Source organism: Sus scrofa, chromosome 2 (genome assembly GCF_054392235.1).
Source record: "Sus scrofa isolate SSC_HxYL_T2T_F1_AM1 chromosome 2, Sscrofa_HxYL_maternal_Yorkshire_Landrace_v2.0, whole genome shotgun sequence".
Taxonomy (NCBI): Eukaryota; Metazoa; Chordata; class Mammalia; order Artiodactyla; family Suidae; genus Sus; species Sus scrofa.
In genome coordinates this window covers 149,394,895-149,415,027 of record NC_139384.1, presented here as the reverse complement: position 1 = coordinate 149,415,027, position 20,133 = coordinate 149,394,895, and the positions used below count along the sequence as shown (strand labels likewise).

Below are 20,133 nucleotides of genomic sequence, written 5' to 3'. Positions count from 1 at the left end.
GAGTTTTAATTCAACTCACACATGCCAAATACATATTATGCATTAGGCCCAGAGCTTATTTCCAGGACAGCAAGATGAACGTAGGAAAAAATAAATAAATTTAGAGACTCTAAGGGATCAAGAAAAGGTGAGACACACCATGAGGAATCAGAGAGATGCCTTCAGCCCATCATGATCTAAATTGCGCTGTAGTCGATTCTCTATTTCCTGGAAGAGTTTAGATCAGCTGCTTCATGTCCAGGTAGTTGCTACCCAGTGTTGACTCAAAAAACACACAACCTGAAAGTTGAGAGTTAAGTTTTTTATTTGGGGTGAAATTAGGACTTAAGCCAGGGAGTCAGCATCTCAGGTAGCCCCAAGAAACTGCTCCCAGGTGGTGAGGGAGGAGCTAGGATATACAGGAGTCTTTGCAACAAAGGACAGGTAGCAGGACCAAAAGAGGTCTGGGCTCATGGAAATCATTCCTTTGATATGCACCTCGGTTATCCGGGCCTGTATCTTGAGTTTTCACAGCCTGTGGGACTCACCCTTGGAGGTGACTGCATTCACAGATGACTGTGGTTTTCTTTTATTAACTACAGACAGCTCTGAAGTACCACCCAAAGAGAAAAAGGGGGAGTATCAGGATATGACAAAGTGAGGGGCATACACATTTCACAATGCATACACACAATTTACAAAAGTTTGTGGCTGATCTCCTGAAGGGCACTGCTAGTCACAAGGAGCGGTCATCACCTTTACACCTTAAACACCTGAAGGATTCAGTGTTATTCTAAACATGAGGAGATGCAAGAATTGGGCCCGTCCAAACTTCTGAAAATATCTGACTATCTGAGGGCCTGTTCTTCCAATTTTCCCAGAGCAGAGAGTGCCTCACTCCTGGCCTCCACCTGGATCTCCACTCAGGGGGGTGCAGCGGGTTTGTAGCTGCAGTGGCTCATGTTTTTCTCCATGTAGAGGTTGACGGCAAGTGCCAAACTTCAATTCACACCGGTAAGCTTCTCCTGTGCTACGGAAGGATGGTCTTATGGTCACTGCCAAAAGGTGAAGGTGTGTTTATTAAAACTGGCTGTAGGTCAACTCTTTCCTTAAAATGGGCTTCTTGGGCCTTTTCAGTTCTCCTTAGATGCAAAGAACAGGCAGACCAGCTCCCTGAAGGATTTATTTTTTTGGGAACTGAGCTTCATGTAACTTCATGTGTGGGGCATGAGGTCTCAAACTAAGCACTGGACAGAGAGTGAGAAGTCACATTCATTTCCACAATCAGATGAAATCCAGGTTATTTTAAAGTGAGCCGTGAAGCGCATCAAAGTTGTTTTTACATACATAAATCCAATAACCCAGCTGGACTCAGGACTGAACCTGTATCTTTTCTAGAATTATTCAACCAGAAAATCAAAATATTCCCTAAACTGAATCTGAATTGAATTGTACTGTTATTTCACTTGGTTCAAGTCCCCTGGATTGTGGAAGGTGGGGAGGGCTGCATTTATGCAGGGGGAGCTTAAGAGACAGAGCCTACGTGGGTGGCAGGATTCCATGAGCCTGCTTGTGTTTGGAATGTAAAACAAAACCCTGTCAGGGATCTGCCATGCAGAAGCTCCGCTGCACGCTAGCAATTCAGCCATCAAAGGGGGTGAGACGACCTGCATTTGTCTGTACAGACTTTGCATTTGCCGTTTAATCAGTGCTGGAGAAATCCGCTGCGGTGCAGGGAGGACAGCAGAGAGTCTGGCCTCGTGCTGAACGCTCCCAGAGATGGGCAGCCTACCTGACAGGTATGATTTGTTACTCAGAGAATGCAATGTTTTTCTTCTTGAAATACATTCCTCAGGCATAGTAAAGAAAGCGCAGTACTGTTCCAAATGCTCCATAGCAGTTGTAGCATTTGATCAAGGGAGGGTTTCACAGGCGCTGACACCTTGGCTGGGAACACAACGTATTGTAATGCAAATGGCTTCAGTCCTTCTCAGGGAATGAGGAGTTTTGCAAAGAGATAGAGGAGGAGGGAACAAAAGGCTGCTCAAAGCAAAATAAAGAAATAAAACTAGGCTGTGTCACAGCATCTTGTCCCTGTGAACCTCACAGTTTCCCCAAATCAGAAACAATGTTGATTTAGGCTATGCCAGGGCTTCAGGGCAGAGACCCAATGGGCAGGCCCTCTGCCGCCATCCCACCTGCCAAGACCCCAAAGGCCAGAGTGAAAGGTGAGCTGTGTGAGGTGTGATGAGCTGATGATATCAGTATGGTGATGGTTCTGAATATCCATCTTTTGGGGATGGATCACTCACGTTGCGCCTTACACTGTGAGGGGCTGAGGATGGGATTGAAGGGGACAAGGATGTGTCATCGGCTTCTTCCGGAGTGGGTCCTTGTATGCAGGAAGGCAAGACAGGAATGGGGGAGGCCCTGAATGTCCAGCCCCTAGACGCTTCCCCACATGTGTCCCTGGCTCTGAGACGGCTGAGATGGATTCAAAGAAGGAAAGCATTAGGATGACCCAGTAGCCTGAGGGCCATGTCCTAATGTCCTCTTGCAGCACCGAAGGCAGAACCAAGGGGTGAGAACATGGCCATATGACTTCCGTTCCACAACCCTCGGTATCTTCTGATGTTCTCTGGATCAAAGTTGAAAATACCCACCTTGCCTCCAAAGTCTGCACACATCTCCAGCCCGGCCACCCTGTGTCTTCCCCACCACAACATCAGCGCCATCACAGTATTTCTAACTTGCCAAACTCCTGTGCACTCCAGGCCCTTTGTACGTGCTGTCCTCTCTACTTAAGACGGTGCTGGTGGCCTGGCCACATGGCCCCAATCCTCACGAGCTGGTTGGACTGTCATTTCTCTGGAGCATCATCGCTTGGACCTTTCTGTACCCCTCCCAGGTCAAGCCCCTGATCCACTGGCCTACTGCCCCCTTTCTATTTCCTTCTCAGCACTTACTACAATCTTAAGAATATGTGTTTGATGATTTGTAAACCATCTTTCCTGCAGGGTTATTTGCTTTATTAGTTCAGGGATTTCATGTATTTTTTACTTCCTACCATATTCACCCCTTAGCACAGTCCGAGCTCATGATCCTAACAACAGGTAAAGATACTTTCTATCTTTTTAGTGCGTAACCTAATCCTCATGACCCCCTATGAAGTAAATACCCCTGGGCACTCTCTTTGCAGATGGGAGTTTGGACAATAGAGAGGTAAAGTAATTTGCTCAAGGTGACCCAGATGGCAAAATCTGAGCAAGAATTTAAACCCTGAGAGTGAGCTTCCAAGTCTGTGGTCTCAGCAGCTACATACACTGCAGTGCCTCAAAAGAGGTGTGTGGGGTGAGTTTATGAATGAATGAATGAAGTCGGATTGGCATCATGTTTGTGAAACTAACTGGCCAAGAGAGGTGAGTGTGGGAGGGGTGTTTTCTCCCCCTGTCTGTCACATATGCTAACACATATTGAATGTTTATTGCAAGCATGTTCCTTTGCTTTGCTGATAAAGAAACAGGAGGCTTAGAGTTCAGTCAGAGGTCACACAGCTAACAAGTAGCAGAATTTGGATTCCAAACCCTTTGAAACACTACATTATCCTGCCTCCCACATCAATCAGGAATAACAAATGCTGATAGAAGAAGGAAGGGAGAGTGCTACACTTGCGGATTTTTGTCACGTGCATCCAGGCACACAGACAAAGCTCTTTCAAATGAAAGAGCAAAGTGGATGGGATTTAGATTCCTTTCTCCCCTTCCTTTATGAATTCAACCCAAGTTAAGGCATAGAAAATGGCCACTGATGAGAGCTGGGATCTTGCTCTGGCAGACGAAGCACCTTGTCCTTAATACTCAGAAGCCCTTGGTATTTTGCATCAGGACACTTCTGGTTAGCAGATATACCATCTCCTCCTTTTGCAAGGTCAGACCTCCTTCCCCACATCCACATCCCTCTTCTCCAATTGCTCATCCAAACTGCATGGGCTTCTTTCACCAATTCTGGCCCTTGGACAAGGACTTGAAGGAACACTAGTCAGCCCTTCTAGGCTGTCAGAGCTCACCCTCTGGGCTGGTAGGTTCTGATCTTGGGCACTGGGATGATGCCTTTTTCATTCATTCAGCAAATGTTAGCTGAGCACCTGTGACATGGCAGGTCTGGGGGTGCAGAGTGTTGGGGATAGAGCAGTAAACAGTACACTCTCTGCCACCTCCTCTGACAGATGGGAGAACTGACGCGAAGCAACTGGTCACACAGTTGATTATGGGATTCTGGGACAGGATGACACGAAACATCCCCAAAGGATGCCTCCCCTTCTCTATCGTGTAATCCACTAGTCCCTTCCCCCAACCAATACCCAATTATAGAAGAACAAGGCCATAGCTGATCATCAGAGAGGTTAAATCCCTCATCTCCTACTTGAAAAGAGATACACTTCCTGGTTCCAGACTCTTCCCTATTCAACACCAAGTAGAAAATGAAGCATAACTGCCTTGGGGGGGTTTGCCACCATGGCAGAGGGTAACAAAGGACCGGGAAAGGGAGGACAGGAGATTTGGTGGAAATCAGCAAAGAGGACAAACCACATCTCTAACCTCAAGAGAACGTTCTTGACACCTCAGAGGTGACTCCACTAACACAGGTTCTGATACTTGGTTCTCAACTGCTATTTCTGGAGCAGCAGCCCAGCGGCAGTGGCGGAATGAACAAAGTAGCAGAAATGGCAGGGTGGCAGAGTGAGAAAAAAGGTGGCCCCGCCTTGGTCCCTAGCCTCCTATGAGCCTGACCTGGCACAGCAGATTCCTATGGGCCTGGAGTGGGTGAGATGGTAACAGGGACGTGGGCCAGCAGGCCAGGCAGTACCAAGCTCACTCAGCAGGGCAAAGACCAAAGCAGAGAGCATAACAAGGGCTGCTGGAAATTTCCATGCCTCTAGTTCCAGGAGGGTGAGTGAGAGGCAAGCATAGATAGACCCCTTTCTGCTCTTTCTAACGGTGCGAGGTCTCAAGAAGCTTGGAACCGTGTGTGTGTGTGTGTGTGTGTGTGTGTGTGTGTGTGTGTGTGTGTGTGTGTGTGTGTGTGTGTGTGTGTGTGTGTGTAAAGCCTGGAGGGAAAGCTCTGACCTGGGAATAGTTCTTAAATAATAACAGAATGTAAATGTGACTTAATACCCAGTCAAGACTACAAGTGACTAAAATGCTATAAGCTGAACTGAATATAGTGGATTAAGCTAAACACAGGTTTCTCTTTGCCAAGCAGAGGCAAGAGGGCTTGTCCCAGCTGGTCTTTCCCTGCATGAGAAGCCAGAGTTTGTCCCCCACGAGGGACCAGCTCCATCCCCCTGCCAGCAGTGGCCCTTACCCCTGTATATCCAGTGTTGGCCACCTCTGGGCAGCACCACTGAATCAAGATAGCCCACGGCTTAGGATTTCTGGCTTCAAAACACACTCAATCTCTGCATGGGTAAGAGGCAGAGGATCTGGGGAGAAACGGACAAACTAAAGTTTCAGGAGCAGTTTTATGCATCTAAGCCTGCAGATCCAAAAACGCAGCTTGTACCGGAAAGTGTCAAAAATTCCCAACCTACCTTCTCTGGAGTGAAATAAGAGCTCTTCTCTCCTAAAAAGAATCTCCTATTTCCAATTTTCCTGAGGAGACGAATGGAACCAGATGAACCCAACAGGATGCCCACGGGCAGGAAGAGCACAGTCAAGTAATTTGTTTACCTAAGACCTTTGCTTAGAGACTTGCACAGTCCTCCCGCAAGGAATGTTTTGTCATAAATGACTACGGACGCCCCGAAGGCCAGATCCAATAAAGTACAGAAATGAAAACAAACCTTCAGTGTCCCCTCGCTCCCAGGATTACCAGAGATGTGAGGAGCGATCATCCAGAGAGAAGAGAGAGGGTGAGGTCTGAGAGAGAGAGGAGAAGTGGAGAGAGATGGAGGAGGAGACAGAAAGATGGACGGCAGATGGGAAGTACAGAAGGAAAAATGCCCAATACCAAACTTTAGATTCTGGCTTTCCTGTCCAAACTCCGATATTACAGAGGCCCGGTTTTATGCCCATGATGAAATAATAATGACAATATTTCTGCTAGAGACACAAAACTATAAATAGCCTAGCTCTCCATCCGTAGGAGGCTGGCTGAGGCAATTATGGCAGCATATATTATCCACAGACTATTAATAGGCCATACAAGGTAACATGTGGCTCTTCCAAACAACACATTTGTTTGGAATATTGACTTAGATATTTGTGACAGCAGAAAGATGAAGTTTGTGGACACGATGGCTCACGTCTGTTAAAAAAACAAAACAGAAACACATACACACACTCCGGGTATTATGGTATTGTATGGTATTATATCCGGGTATTACGGTACTATGGTCCCTGGTATTATGAATGTGTTAGTGTCCACAGAGAGAAAGGTGTGAGGGAGACCCACAGAACTTCTGGAAGGGTGTGTTAGGCGGTGGAAGGGAAGGAGGGAAAATAGAAGGTTTTCTTTGTACACTTCTTACTGTTCAATCTGTCACAAGGAGCACGCATAACCAGAGTCTGAGATCAGAAAGAATAATAAAAGGTAAGAAAGAGTAATCGACTTGGCATCTAGGATAACCAATGGTGCTGAATGAGAAGCGTAAGCACCGCCTTGCAGCCTGCTATGCGCCTTGTCCACAGCTGAGGGTTTCACACCCATTTGCACCTCAGAGTGACCCTGCGCTTTTTGGCTTGTATTTTACGCACTCAGAAATGCTTAGAACATTGCCTAGAATTGCACCACTAGTAAGGGATATAGATGCCTTGAATCCAGGTCTGGCCTTCTTCAGAAGCCCTGGGGAAGGGGGCAGCGAAGGGGCTGCCGGGTACCAAGAGGTCAAGCTGGAGGCTACCGAACAGGGGTATCAGGTGACGGTGAGCCATTTCCTTCTGCGCCCAGAGCTGGAGGAGGGACAGTAAGAGCTGTGAGCCGGACTCAGGGTTAGAATTGCTTTGGCCGCATATCAAACTTTAATATCTCAATTCTCCTGGCTGGGCTCGGCTGAGCGAGCTGCTCTTACGCATCAGCTTCTACACAGCATTTCCCAGGGAACAGGCTGTTGGGAATATTCTATATCTGGAAGCATTTTATCATTGAAGAGGCTTAACCAAGATGCAGTAAAAACCGCCAAGCTCACTTTCCTATTCCCACGGGCAGGGCAATTAAGGGCACTCAGGTCCAGACGGCATGTGGCGTTAGGCAGTCAGGTCTTGTTAATTTTGAGTTTCGTGACAATTTCACATAAGCCTGGCTGAAGTTTGCCTCTGCAACATCTGTACATAAAAAGTTTGCCAGGTTTCTTGATGAATAAGGAAAGCTGACAAGAGAATGGAAAACGTTTAACCTACTTAAAAGATATGTGATTTTTTTTTGGTTTGTTTTATTTGTAAAGAACTTAAGCAAGGTGTCTGGCTGAGAATGCCAGTTCCTAAATAGGTGTTATTAATGGAAAATGCAGATTCAGCAAGATTTCTAGGTCATAACTTTTTAGAAGTAGCCAAGTAACTCTATCTGCTTTAAAATAATAGTCTTTTCTTTTTTCTAACAAGGTTCTTTCCCAAGATGCTTAGACATTCTCATCATCTGAGACTAAAAATCCGAATATCGTAGGTTTCCCCATTTTTCCTGCAGTTAATTCATCTCTTTTAGAATGACTGTGGTCCCTTTGCTTGGATCATAGCTTGAAACTTCAGCATCCTCCATCTCTCTAGGCCTTGGCAGCTGCGAGCTGCACTGCCTCACGGAGCAGAGACACCCCTTCTCTTCCCAAGGGACAAATCTGTGTGCTCCTTCCCTTTTGGTCCCTTCTGGGTTTTCAAAATGACATTTCCTCCGGCCTTTCCATTTTTACTGGACTCCATTTCCTTGCCTCCAGGGCTGCCCCCATCTCCTCTTCAAGTTACCGTCCCATCTCACCTCCCTGGAGATTTGCAGCTGGGAGAAGAGCTGTCCACATCTGCAGCCCCCACTGCTCAGACCCACTCCCTCCTTCCTTCTCTGCTTTTTGTCCCCACCGTCACAGAAACCACTCTCCCAAAGGTCACCAGTGACAGCCCATCGGCATATGCGGTGACCTTTTCTCAGTCCTCGTCCTGCTTGACCTTTCTGAGTGTCTCATACTGCAGGCCACCTCCTCTCTGCTTCTTTGGAAAGTCCATTTTTGCTGCCATTAGGCTGTAGTCTTTGATTCTTTCCCTACTTCTGGTTAGGGTTTCTCTTCTCTTTCTTGGCTTCCCTTTTCATCCTCTGCTCCCTCAAACATAAGTGTTTTTTTTTTTTAATTCTTCTACTTCTGGGGGTTGGGGGAGGTGACCCATTCTCTTTCAAGGTTGTAAACACATCTTTGTGGCTGCCTGCCGGGCCTAGAGCTAAAATCAAATCTTGCTTTGCTACCTAAAACTTGCTCTTCTTTGTGGCACCACCAACTTCCTGATCCAAGGGGCTTGACATCTTGTGATTATCCGTACAACTTTCTCTTCTTTCTTGCCTACCCAGTCCAACAGAAAATAAATTCCAGAGTTCCCGTCATGGCTCAGTGGTTAACAAATCTGACTAGGAACCATGAGGTTGCAGGTTCCATCCCTGGCCGTGCTCAGGGGGTTAAGGATCCAGCATTGCTGTGAGCTGTGGTGTAGGTCGAAGATGTGGCTTGGATCCCGCATTGCTGTGGCTCTGGCATAGGCCAGCAGCTACAGCTCAGATTACACCCCTAGCCTGGGAGCCTCTATATGCCATGGGAGCAGCCCTAGAAAAGGCAAAAAGACAAAAAACCAACCAAACAAACAAACAAAAAAACAAAAAGAAACCAAACAAAAAAAAGTAAATTCCTGTTGGTTTTGACCCTGCAATGTCTGTGTCAAACTAGCATTTGGCATTTCTTTGCTAAGTGACATCAGATCAGCTCCACAATTCTGAGCCTCTGTTTCCCAATCCTTGTCACATGGATCATGGCAAACACACTGCAGTGCTGTAAGGGTTCTGAGCTCTGACACTCAAGCACAGAGGCACTGGGGCAGGGTGGACACTGCCAGGTGCTCTTGCTACAGTAATTACAGCTGAGTCTTGTTTTTCCTGGTAGTTGTGTTCTATGAAATCACCAGGAACAATGAATTATGCACACTGAGCATTGACTCCTGGGGGAATCCAGGGTTAACTTCCTACCAGCCTCTGATCACAACCTTCTCATCAACTGATTAACATACAACTTTATCTTATGACTGCTTCTGGTTTAAAACACCTTATTTAATATATGGCAATCATCTTACTCCCCTCAGCTGGAAATGTGCACGCTGGGCACACTGAATTTCTCACCACTCTGTGAAAGTCTGTGAATATCAGTAAAAGCACAGTGAGTATTGATTGGCAGGTTATTGATAGATTTTAGCCAGCAGTTGGATGCATGAATGCTGAGAACAGACTATAATTTCTCATTCCAGCCTCTTGCCCTTGCTGAAAACTTGGCTTCCCCTTGCCTAGATGGACTTTCCTGAGCAAGCTTGCTGCCCGGCCTCAGACTTTCCATTCTGCCTTCTCCTTTCCATTCTCGGGGCCTGGATTTACAGGCTCTGCCTATAAGATTTTCTCCCCTCTACCTGCCGAGTTACTTCCCTCTGAATGATACCCTCACCAGCTGCCACATTATAATGTATCATCTTAAACAAGACCGCTTAATCTCCTGTCCTTATTCTCCTAATTTCTAGAGTGGGCTGGTTGTGTCTGTCTGACCTTCCTAATGCATCGATTTTTGTGACGATCCTGTAAGACATTTTCATGTGCATGAGAATCACGGAAGAAGTGGACCAGAAAGGGGAGAGAACTTGTTGACAAGTCACCTTTCTGTGGCCTAAGCTCAGAGGTTCTGACGTAGAAGGTTGAGGTCAGTCTCAGGAAGCTGCTTTTAATAATCTTCCCATCTCTCAGATCACATGTTAAGAAATACTGATTTAAGTCAATGGGTGTGAAGGTGTTTTGTAAACTAGGATGCATGCTATCTCATCCATTAGCAAACAGCAACCGAATGCCCACCATATGGTGTAGGCAAACACAGAGGTCCAGAAAAGAGTGTGCCACCACACCCCAAAATCAAGTTCAGCTGCTTCTTTTCCTTTCCACCTTTTGTAAAAATGGTTTGCACGTACATTATTTCTCCCATCAGGCAATGCTCTCCTGGAGGTCAATGGGGTTTGAGTTTGAACCTCCAAGAACTACATGCGGGCCTTTGTACCTGATGTGTGCTTAGCAGACGTCTGAATGGATAATCTGTTTATACAGATGACAGGTGGATAAAGCCCCATCCAGTGCAGTAAAACAGATGGCCATAAAAGAAATAGCCAATTACTAACTTTTTTATTTTTTAACTGGCTTGTGGACAAGGATAACTGTTGGTCACTTAAAAAGGCAGGTAAGGAATAGAAAGAGAGAAGATAACACATCTATATTAAAGTGCCTACTGCATGCCAGCCACTGTGCTCACACTCTGAATTAGAAGCCCTGTGACCCATCTTTCAACCTCAGGGCAAGACTCCTCAGGGAGGATCTTAGAAGGCCAGAGGTGCCTTCCCCCTGGCCAGACCTGTCAGCTCTACAGATTGTAAGAGGCACTTAATCCATCCTGTGCCATAAACTCTTTTGACACTCCAATATAGTCTACTGACCCTTTCTCAGAAGCCTATTTTTAAATTTAATTTAATTTAATTTTTTATTTTTGGCCACACCTATGGCATGCAGCAGTTCCAAGGCCAGGGATCAATCTCACGCCACAGCAGCGACCTGGTTGCTGCAGTGACAATGCCAGATACTTATCCCACTGTGCAACTTGGGAAGTCCACAGAAGCAAGTTTATAAACACATAAGATTAAGACATATAGGATCCTAAAAGGAAACCATGATATTGACATACAGTTAGCAAAATATTTTTTCAAAAAACCAATATAACATGGCAATATATATGCTTCTTTATTATTGCATTGAATAATAAAACTAAAGATCTGACCTGACAACCATCATAATTTCAAAATAATAATAAACATAACAATATAAACATCTGTAATATGACATGGAAATACATGGGCTTTCTACTGGTGACAGTCATAGGTGCTAATGGTGGTTTATTGCCTGCATTTGCATTGGAAGGAAATTCTAATGTGCAGCTAGACAGTAATGAAGATTAAGAAGCAGACATTCCCTGGTGGAGCAGTATGAGGAAAAAGACAAGGATGTCCATGCTCACTGCTTTTATTCTACATGGTTTTAAAAGTCCTAGCCACAGTAATCAGAGGGGAAAAAAAAACCCAAAATGGAAAAGAAGTAAAATCGTCACTGTTTGCCAATGACATGATACTCTCCCGAGAAAATTCTAAAGATGCTACCATAAAACTGTTAGAGCTCATCAATGAATTTGGTAAAGTTACAGGAGACAAAGTTAATACACAGAAATTTCTTGCATTCCAACACACTAATAATGAAAAATCAGAAAGAGAAATTCCATTTACAATTCCATTTACCACTGATCAAAAAGAATGAAATACCTACCAATAAACCTACCTAAAGAGACAAAGACCTGTGCTCTAAAAACTGTAAGACACTGATTTAAAGAAATAAAAAATGATACAACCAGATGGAAAGATATACCATGCTCCTGGATTGGATGCATCAATATTGTCGAAATGAGTATACTGTCCAATGCAATCTACAGATTCAAGGTAATCCCTATCAAATTACCAATGGCATTCTTCACAGAACTAGATTTGTATGCAATACAAAATATTTTAAACTTTGTATGGAAACACAAAAGACTCCAAATAGCCAAATAACTGTTGAAAAAGAAAAATGGAACAGGAGGAGTTATGTCCCCTGTCTTCAGACAATACTATAAAGCAACAGTTATCAAAACAGTATGATACTGGCACAAATACAGAAATATAATCAACAGAACAGCATAGAAAGCCCAGAAATAAACCCACACACCTATGGTAAACTAATCTATAACAAAGGAGATAAGAATGTGCAATAAAACAAAGACAGTCTCTTCACTAAGTGGTGCTGGAGAAACTTGACAGCTACATGTAAACAAATGAAATTAGAACATTCTCTAACATCAGACACAAAAATAAACTCAAAATAGATTAAAGACCTAAATGTAAGGCCAGAAAACATAAACTCTTAGAGGAAAACATAGGCAGAACACTCTTTGACATAAATTGCAACAATATCTTTTTTGGATTCACCTCCTAGAATAAGGAAAATAGAAACAAAAATAAACAAATGGGACCTAATTAAACTTAAAAGTTTTTGCACAGCAAAGGAAACCCTAAACAAAACAGAAAAACAACACACAGAATGGGAGAAAATACTTGCAAATGATATGGTTAACAAGGGATTAATCTCCAAAATATATAAACAGTTAATACAGCTCAATATCAAAAACAAACGAACAACCCAATAAAAAAATGAGCAAAAGATCTAAATAGACACTTCTCCAAAGAAGACATCCAGATGGCCAAAAAGCACATGAAAAGATGTTCAACATCACTAATTAAAAGAGAAATGCAAATCAAAACTACAGCAAGGTATCACCTCACACCAGTCAGAATGGCCACCATCAAAAAGTCTACAAATGATAATGTGTGAAAATAGTATGTGTACCTGTATGTGTGACTGGGTCACCATGCTGTACAGTAGAAAAAAAATTGTATTGGGGATATAACTATTTTTAAAAAGTCTACAAATACAAATGCTGCAGAGGGTGCAGAGAAAAAGGAACCCTCCTACACTGTTGGTGGAATATAAATTGCTACAACCACCATGGAGAACTGCATGGAGGTTCCTTTAAAAGCTAAAAGTAGAACTACCATATGATCCAGCAATCCCACTCCTGGGCACTTATCTGGAGACAACCATAATTTTTTTTTTTTTTTGTCTTTTTGCCTTTTCTAAGGCTGCTCCCATGGCATATGGAGGTTCCCAGGCTAGAGGTCGAATTGGAGCAACAGCCACTGGCCTATGCCAGAGCCACAGAAATGCATGATCTGAGCCGCGTCTGCAACCTACACCACAGCTCACGGCAACGCTGGATCCTTAACCCCCTGAGTGAGGCTAGGGATCGAACCTGCAACCTCATGGCTCCTAATCAGATTCGTTAACCACTGAGCCACGACGGGAACTCCAAGAAAACCATAATTTAAAAAGATACATGTACCCCAATATTCACTGCAGCACTATTTACAACAGCCAAGCCGTGGAAGCACCTAAATGTCCATCAACAGAGGAATGGATTAAGAAGATGTGGCACATACATATATAATGGAATATTACTCACCATATAAAATGAAATGACGCTATTTAGAGCAACACAGATTTACAGATTATCATACTAAGTGAAGTAAATCAGACAAAGACAACTATCACACCATAGTACTTATATGTAGACTTTAATAAAAATAGTACTTATATGTAGACTTTAATAAAAAATAATACAAATGCAGTTCCTGTTGTGGTTCAGTGCATTAAGAACTATTATCCATGAGGATGGGGGTTTGATCTCTGGCCTCCCCCCATGGGTTAAGTTCGCAGGTGTAGCACAGGTCACAGATGGAGCCTGAATCTGGCATTGCTATGGCTGTGGTATAGGCTGGCAGATGTAGCTACAATTCAAACCCCAGCCTGGGGACTTTCATATGCCACAGGAGCAGCCCTAAAAAGAAAAAAAAAAAATAACTTATTTATAAAACAGAAACAAACACACAAACACAGAGACCAAACTCATGGTTACTAAAGGGGAAACTCTGGTCGGGGGGAGGGATGAATGAGGAGATTAACACATGCACACTATTACACACCAAAGAGAAAATTAACAAGGACCTGGTGTTTAGCACAGGGACGTCTACTCAATGTTCTGTAAAATCCTACCTGGGAAAAGAGAATGGATATTTGTTCATGTATAACCAATTCACTTTACTATACACCTGAAACTAATACAATGTTGTAAATCAACTATACTCCAATAAAACTGAAACAAAAAGATGCAGTGTCCTTCTATCCAAGTTCACAGACATCCCTGATTCTATCCAAAGATCCGCTGGCCCCAAGTTTAGAATCTCTGGTTTAGGTTGGAGCACTGGGGTCAATGACCACTTGCACTTCAGAGGGCCCCCTTGCTTTTAATAAAGATGTGTAGATCTCTATGTACCTCTGCTGAGTACTTGAATTTTCACTACTACTACTCAAGTAAGTCTTTAGAGAGTCCAGCTGAAACCCATTTTCTTCATCTTGCTTTGTGTTACTGTCCACTGAGCACACCACCCTTAGATCTCTGGATCTTTTCTTTTCCACTCGAGATTAAAAATGAGCAACTATTAAATGACTTTGCTCTGTGTTTGAAAAAGACTTCAGGGTGGGGAGCAACCTTACATGTTAAACAAGTAAAAATGTGTACAATATAGAAAAAATAAGGAGCAATCAACAAAAAGAAGGAAGTCAATGCCAGGCCTGATAACACCCTCTGGACAAAAACTCCAGTAAGAGTCTGATGTATACATTTTCAGTCTTCGAAAAATGTCTCTATAAACAGAGGAAAATAAACAGACACTGTTCTTTGAGCAAAAATGAGATCATGTTGCATACACTCTCTTGCTACCTATTTCTCACACTTAATGTATCACAGACATCTGTGCTATGTCAAAAATATTCAACACCACTCTTCTCAGTGTCAAGACACCCAAATTCCATGGAGTAACTCTGACATAATTTAACAAATCCCGAAATTAGAATTTCAAGTTGGTCCAGCTTTTTTCATAATTAGAACAATATTTAGTGGGGGGGGGGATATTTTATTTTCTCACCTCCTACTAAAAAGGTGACCTTTCCTTCCCTCACATGAACAAGAATAGGACACAACAGTCCCCGTCTCAAGGACCGCTGGGAGGATTAAACGGGATGAAGCAGGTAAACCACTTGACAAAGGACCGTGAACACAGTAAACATGCAGTTTGGGGGCATTAGCTCTAATCTAATTTTTAAAATTATTGTATAGGTTAAATTCCTAAGTGTGAAATTTCTAGGTCAAAAGATGGACCATCATTCGAAATGTGCTACCAAATTGTGACTCAGAAAGACTGGTTCCAGTGCCCATGACTGGAAGAGTCCCTGAGCATTGTTTTTGTTTCGTTTTTTTCTTTTTTCTTTTTTGTCTTTTTAGGACCATAACCATGGCACAGGGAAGGTTCCAGGCTAGGGGCTGAAGTGGAGCTGCAGCTGCCAGCCTATGCTTCAGCCACAGCAATACCGGATCCGAGCTGCATCTGCAACCTACGCCACAGCTCAGGGCAATGCCAAATCCTTAACCCACTGAGTGAGGCCAGGGATTGAACTCACATCCTCATGGATAGTAGTCAGGTTCATTACCACTGAGCCGCAAGGGGAACTCCTGAGCACTGTTATTTTTAAAACCTGTTTTTCTGTATCTTGGACAGTATCAATCACTAGTGTACACTTTGAATACACGCATTGGCTACGCGAATGGCTTTTAAAAATCATCTCCCCCATTTCCCCCAGACTTGTTCTTTGTCTCATGGTGCAAATTTCTTTCCAGTTTTTATAATTTTCCTTTCTGTTTTATTTATAGTGTCTTTCGTATGGAGACGTGACTGTATAACACAGCCAGTTCTATCTATTCCCTCCTGACCTCTTAGGAGGGCTCGTTCTTTGGTGTCACATCCGGAAAGACCAGCTCTGTCCCAATTTATAATATATTCATTATGTTTTCTTTATGTACCTTTAGCATATCTAGAACTTAATGTATAATGTCAGGAAGAGAATTAAGTTTAAACATTTTCATAGTTATCCAGTTGTACCAAAGCAATTACTGAATATGTGGATTCTTGTCAACAAAGAGATGGTTCAAGAATCTGTATTAATCCTGTATAAAGTACATTTCCAAGAAATATATTTGATTATGCTTTATTCACTTATATTTTATTTGCTTTCTTATTTCACAGTGGTAGGGACGATAGATTCCGTTAAATAGGATAACATGAATTAATCTTTCCCACATCCTAGTTGGTAATTTCTGCCAACAACTAAAACATTTTTCATCAGTTTTTCCTTCTCTTTTTCCTAATCATCCCTACATTACGGACTTAACTCAAGGAGACTAGAAGGAGAACAGTATAAGAGCTAAAACAGCAAAGCTCACTTGGCCACTTGTGCTAATAGTGATGATTTTTTTTCCTACATTAAATATAACCTACATAGACAACAGCTTTGTAGATATGAAGACAGTATCTTCAGGAACAGAACTGTGCCACTGACTTATTTTGCAAGATGTCATGGGTACAGGCAGATACTTTGTACTTTGGAGGCAAGGAAAGAATGAACCTACCTAAGTGTTTAATCTGAGAGATTTTTATTTTCACTTTTTGCCCCAACCACCTAGGGTAATATTCTGTTTAATTCAATCATAAGTATTGCACACTTGCTATGTGTTGGGTACCAACTCATCTGAGATAGTTCTTGAAGAGGCTTGGTCCAGATAGTAGCTCCTCTTGTCACCAATGGAGTCAGGTGACTCTTGGATGAGAGTATAAAATCAATTGGCCATGGCTGACTGAACAACAGCAAAGATGGAGGAAAGTTGTTCGAGAGTCCAAGAGTGTCTCAGAAAGGAACATTATTGACCCATAAGACATCTAAGATGTTAAAAGGTAGCAAGAGAAGAAATCATGGATCCCTACCTGCCCAAGAGAAACCCACCTGAAGTCAGGTCAGTCTCCTCACCATTCCAGAAATGAGGTGAAGGACTAAAGAAATTTCCTGCTGCCCCAAGTCTTTTAAAGGCACATTTGAGGGTATGCGTATGCTCCTGCTGACTGTGTTCTGTTTCTCTAAATTATGTCAGTGGTCCTCAACTCCAGGAGCTCATTCCACCTGTGAACGCCAGGAGTTACCACCATTACATACAGAGCTGAGCTCTTTAGAATTCAGTGCATTTATGTATCATCCAACTAGAATATGTAAGTCATGTATCACAGAGCCAAATTTCAGATGGAAGAGTAAAGAGCTATTTAGAAAATCCAACTCTTCCCTCTTCTGTCTAGACCACACTTCTCTGATTTGTGTAGGACATATCCAAGTTATCACAAAAGCAAACTTGTTTCTTTGTCTAAGCTATGGTTGAGTTCTATGTCCACACTATATTCAAGATTTCCAGATCCTATATCCTACTTTCAACAATCGGACCTCTCTCCCACTGCCCTAACCCTCAATGGAGTATGCCATGTTCAGAGAGAAAAGAACTTTCCAACACTGAATGCATTTATTGGTATGGTTGACCAGTGAAGGGAGGACAACTACAGACCAGGTAAATGAATCTAAAATGTAGAATGAGATGACAACAGCCGGACAATCAGTGTGGCACACTAATATCCCCAATCTTCTTTTAACTTGTCCTCTGAAGTGCTGGCTCTGAGAGGGGCCAGAAATACATTCTATTTGGAAGTCAGGTGGGACAAGAGAAAATTTGAAACTGAATTTGTCAAGACTAGGAAAATGTCCACTATGCATATCCAAAAATAGAGAGGGGCCAGTGGAGACCAAGGATGCAGCTCAGCTTTTCCTGTCGACCACCAACCACCTCTCTAAACTATCTCTTCCCACCCCAAGAGCCCAGATCTCCTCTGGTATGACAACCTTGATGGTATTATTTCTTGGTCTCCTCACCTCACGTCAGACACTGGTACAGAGAAGTCTTTTCTCAATTATCTGAATTGGAAGCAATGCTCCCCTTCCAGTGGATGCGGGATTGGTTTTATTTCCCCAGCTCTCTTCCTTCTCTAGGATTCCCTTATCCTCATTTTGGTCTAGGTCCTGCTTGCAAAGGTCCAGCTATGCCCTCACCTCTTCTAGGAAGCCTTCCTTGGCATGTTGAGAGTCTCATACCACATATAACCTTATAACACATCAGCTCCATGCTTCTTGCCCTCTGCCTTACTCTTTGAATATGCATGGAATTCTCAAGGTTCCTTGACCTAGCGCAATCTGCAAGATCCCGAAACCACAATCATAATTTCTTCTTTACCCTGAGACCTCAACTCCAGAGTAGACTAGACATAAAATGAAGTACCACGAAGTCCAACAGGCTCCAGGGTGATCCCCAGCGCTAAAAGTAGCCATAGTCCCAGGGCCAGTAAACTCTTGACACTTTCTAAGTCTCCATTCCCTCGTGTTCAAAGATGAGTAATTACAGTTCCTACCACATGAAATCCATTTCTAAGATAAGATATAAAGACATAAGCTATGTTTGCCTGGTTCAGGAAAATATTAACTGCTATGTTTTCCTTATCCTTCTACTCCCTACTCCCCACTGTTTTCCTTACCCACTTTCAGTGAAAGCACACCCTCTTTTGGAACACACAGCCTTCCACTTTGTTTTCCTTTTTAAGACCATGACTTAACACTTCCACTAGACTAGAACTAAGCCTACCATGGGCACAGCCACAACCAGTTCTGGAATCACCCCCCTCCACTAGGCCCCCTACCTTGTGTATGATGTAGATTGGCTTGAATGAATGAATGAATACCAATGACTTTTGTTATAAATGGAATAAAATTTATTAAGTAATATATATACAAAAACGGTGCCTGCTTTAATATACGTTTAGTTCAAAACTGGCCCTTGCTTTTTCTGCCCACATCAGTGGTCCCCATGTTCCACGGACAGGGACTGTCAGAATAATTGGTTTTGCAACACAGAGCATGCAAAAAAGGCTAATTGATGATGACATTCCAGTAGCCAGCAACCCTTGAAGGCAGGAAGGATTTTTTTTTTAAAGCATCATCTATATGTTTAATGGAATGTTCAACCCTCCTCCTTAAGAGTTTTATTTTCTAATTTCCCCAAACTACATGTCTAGTTTCTACATGTTGGTTGTCTCGTGGTGACAGTTTCAGGCATTTTCCCAAATGCTAATGATACAAAGGATGAATGATAACATGGGTAAATTGCTGTGGAGCCAAGCTTTTGAAAAGATAAAATAAAACAAGAAATGGGACTTTTCTAGCTTCTGTTCAATTTCACTGACACATTTCTTATTAGCTGCTTTTGTTTTTACTCTGCGGGTATTTAAATTTTAGCAAATGGAGTAGTTTCTCCCAGAGAACTACCAATTGAGCATGTTTCAGCTATGGCAAGCAGTATTTTTCTCCTAGGAAGCAGATTATAGTATTGCTTGAGAATAACTGAAAACACTGCCGAACTGGTAACTTGGTTCCCAAATGGGCTTTTACTTGCAGGGAACATGGAAAAGCAAGAGCGTTTGGAGTGGGCTGTTCTTTGTCCTACATTGCATTTCCAGCACCTCTATGGGTGTGCCCTGCCCTCCTTCAAGGGTGACCCACATGGCTACCACACTGCATTTTCTAACACACACACCCAATCATGTCCCTCCCCTCCTAACACTGTAATGGCTCTTCTTTACCTTCAGTGCAAAAGCCAAACTTCTATTTCTACAGGCTCAGGTACAACCTGCACTTTCTCTTGCAGCCATACTGAACGGACTTTCATTATCACTTTCTAAGTGTGCTGCGCCCCTCCTGGCCTTCAGAATTTATGTCTGTGTTCCCGCTGTCAAGAACCCAGAACTTTCTAAGTGTCTTCCTGTCCTTGCCCAGCTCACCTTGAATTCCCTTCACTCCTGTCCCTCGTTCACAACTTGACTTTGATGTCACCCCTACCAGACATCTTCCATACCCCCTTGCCTGGCTAGGTGTACCCTTCTGTGATCTTCCAGTTCCAGGGACCTCCCATATCCCAACTACACCATAACCCTGTATTACCATTCCCTTTTTTTACCATTACCTATTTGATATCCCTCTTCAGACTGCTCAGGAGAAAGAGATGTCTCCATCACAGCCATGCTCTGCAGGATGTAATATAACAATGGCTCACATATTTGCTGAATGCTGCTATGGTGGTGGTATACTGGGGATAAAAAGTAAGACCCAGACATATTAGGATCCTGGGCTCATTTTGCTGAAGGTAGATCCAGACATTTAGCTTACACCCTATTTATACTTGATTACTTCATGAGTTGTTTCTCTAACAAAAACGTA

At 43.1% G+C, this 20,133-nt stretch overlaps 2 long non-coding RNA genes across 4 annotated transcripts in view; one reads left to right on the top strand and one right to left on the bottom strand.

Annotated features, from left to right (window-relative positions):
• Positions 1–20,133, bottom strand: part of LOC110259494 (uncharacterized) — a 498,951-nt gene that overhangs the window by 90,997 nt on the left and 387,821 nt on the right. The gene's annotated exons all lie outside the window — the stretch shown is intronic.
• LOC146405766 (uncharacterized) lies at positions 1,641–5,820 on the top strand. The gene is made up of 2 exons (XR_014839211.1): positions 1,641–1,778; positions 3,179–5,820. It is a non-coding gene; the product is annotated as an uncharacterized LOC146405766 (long non-coding RNA).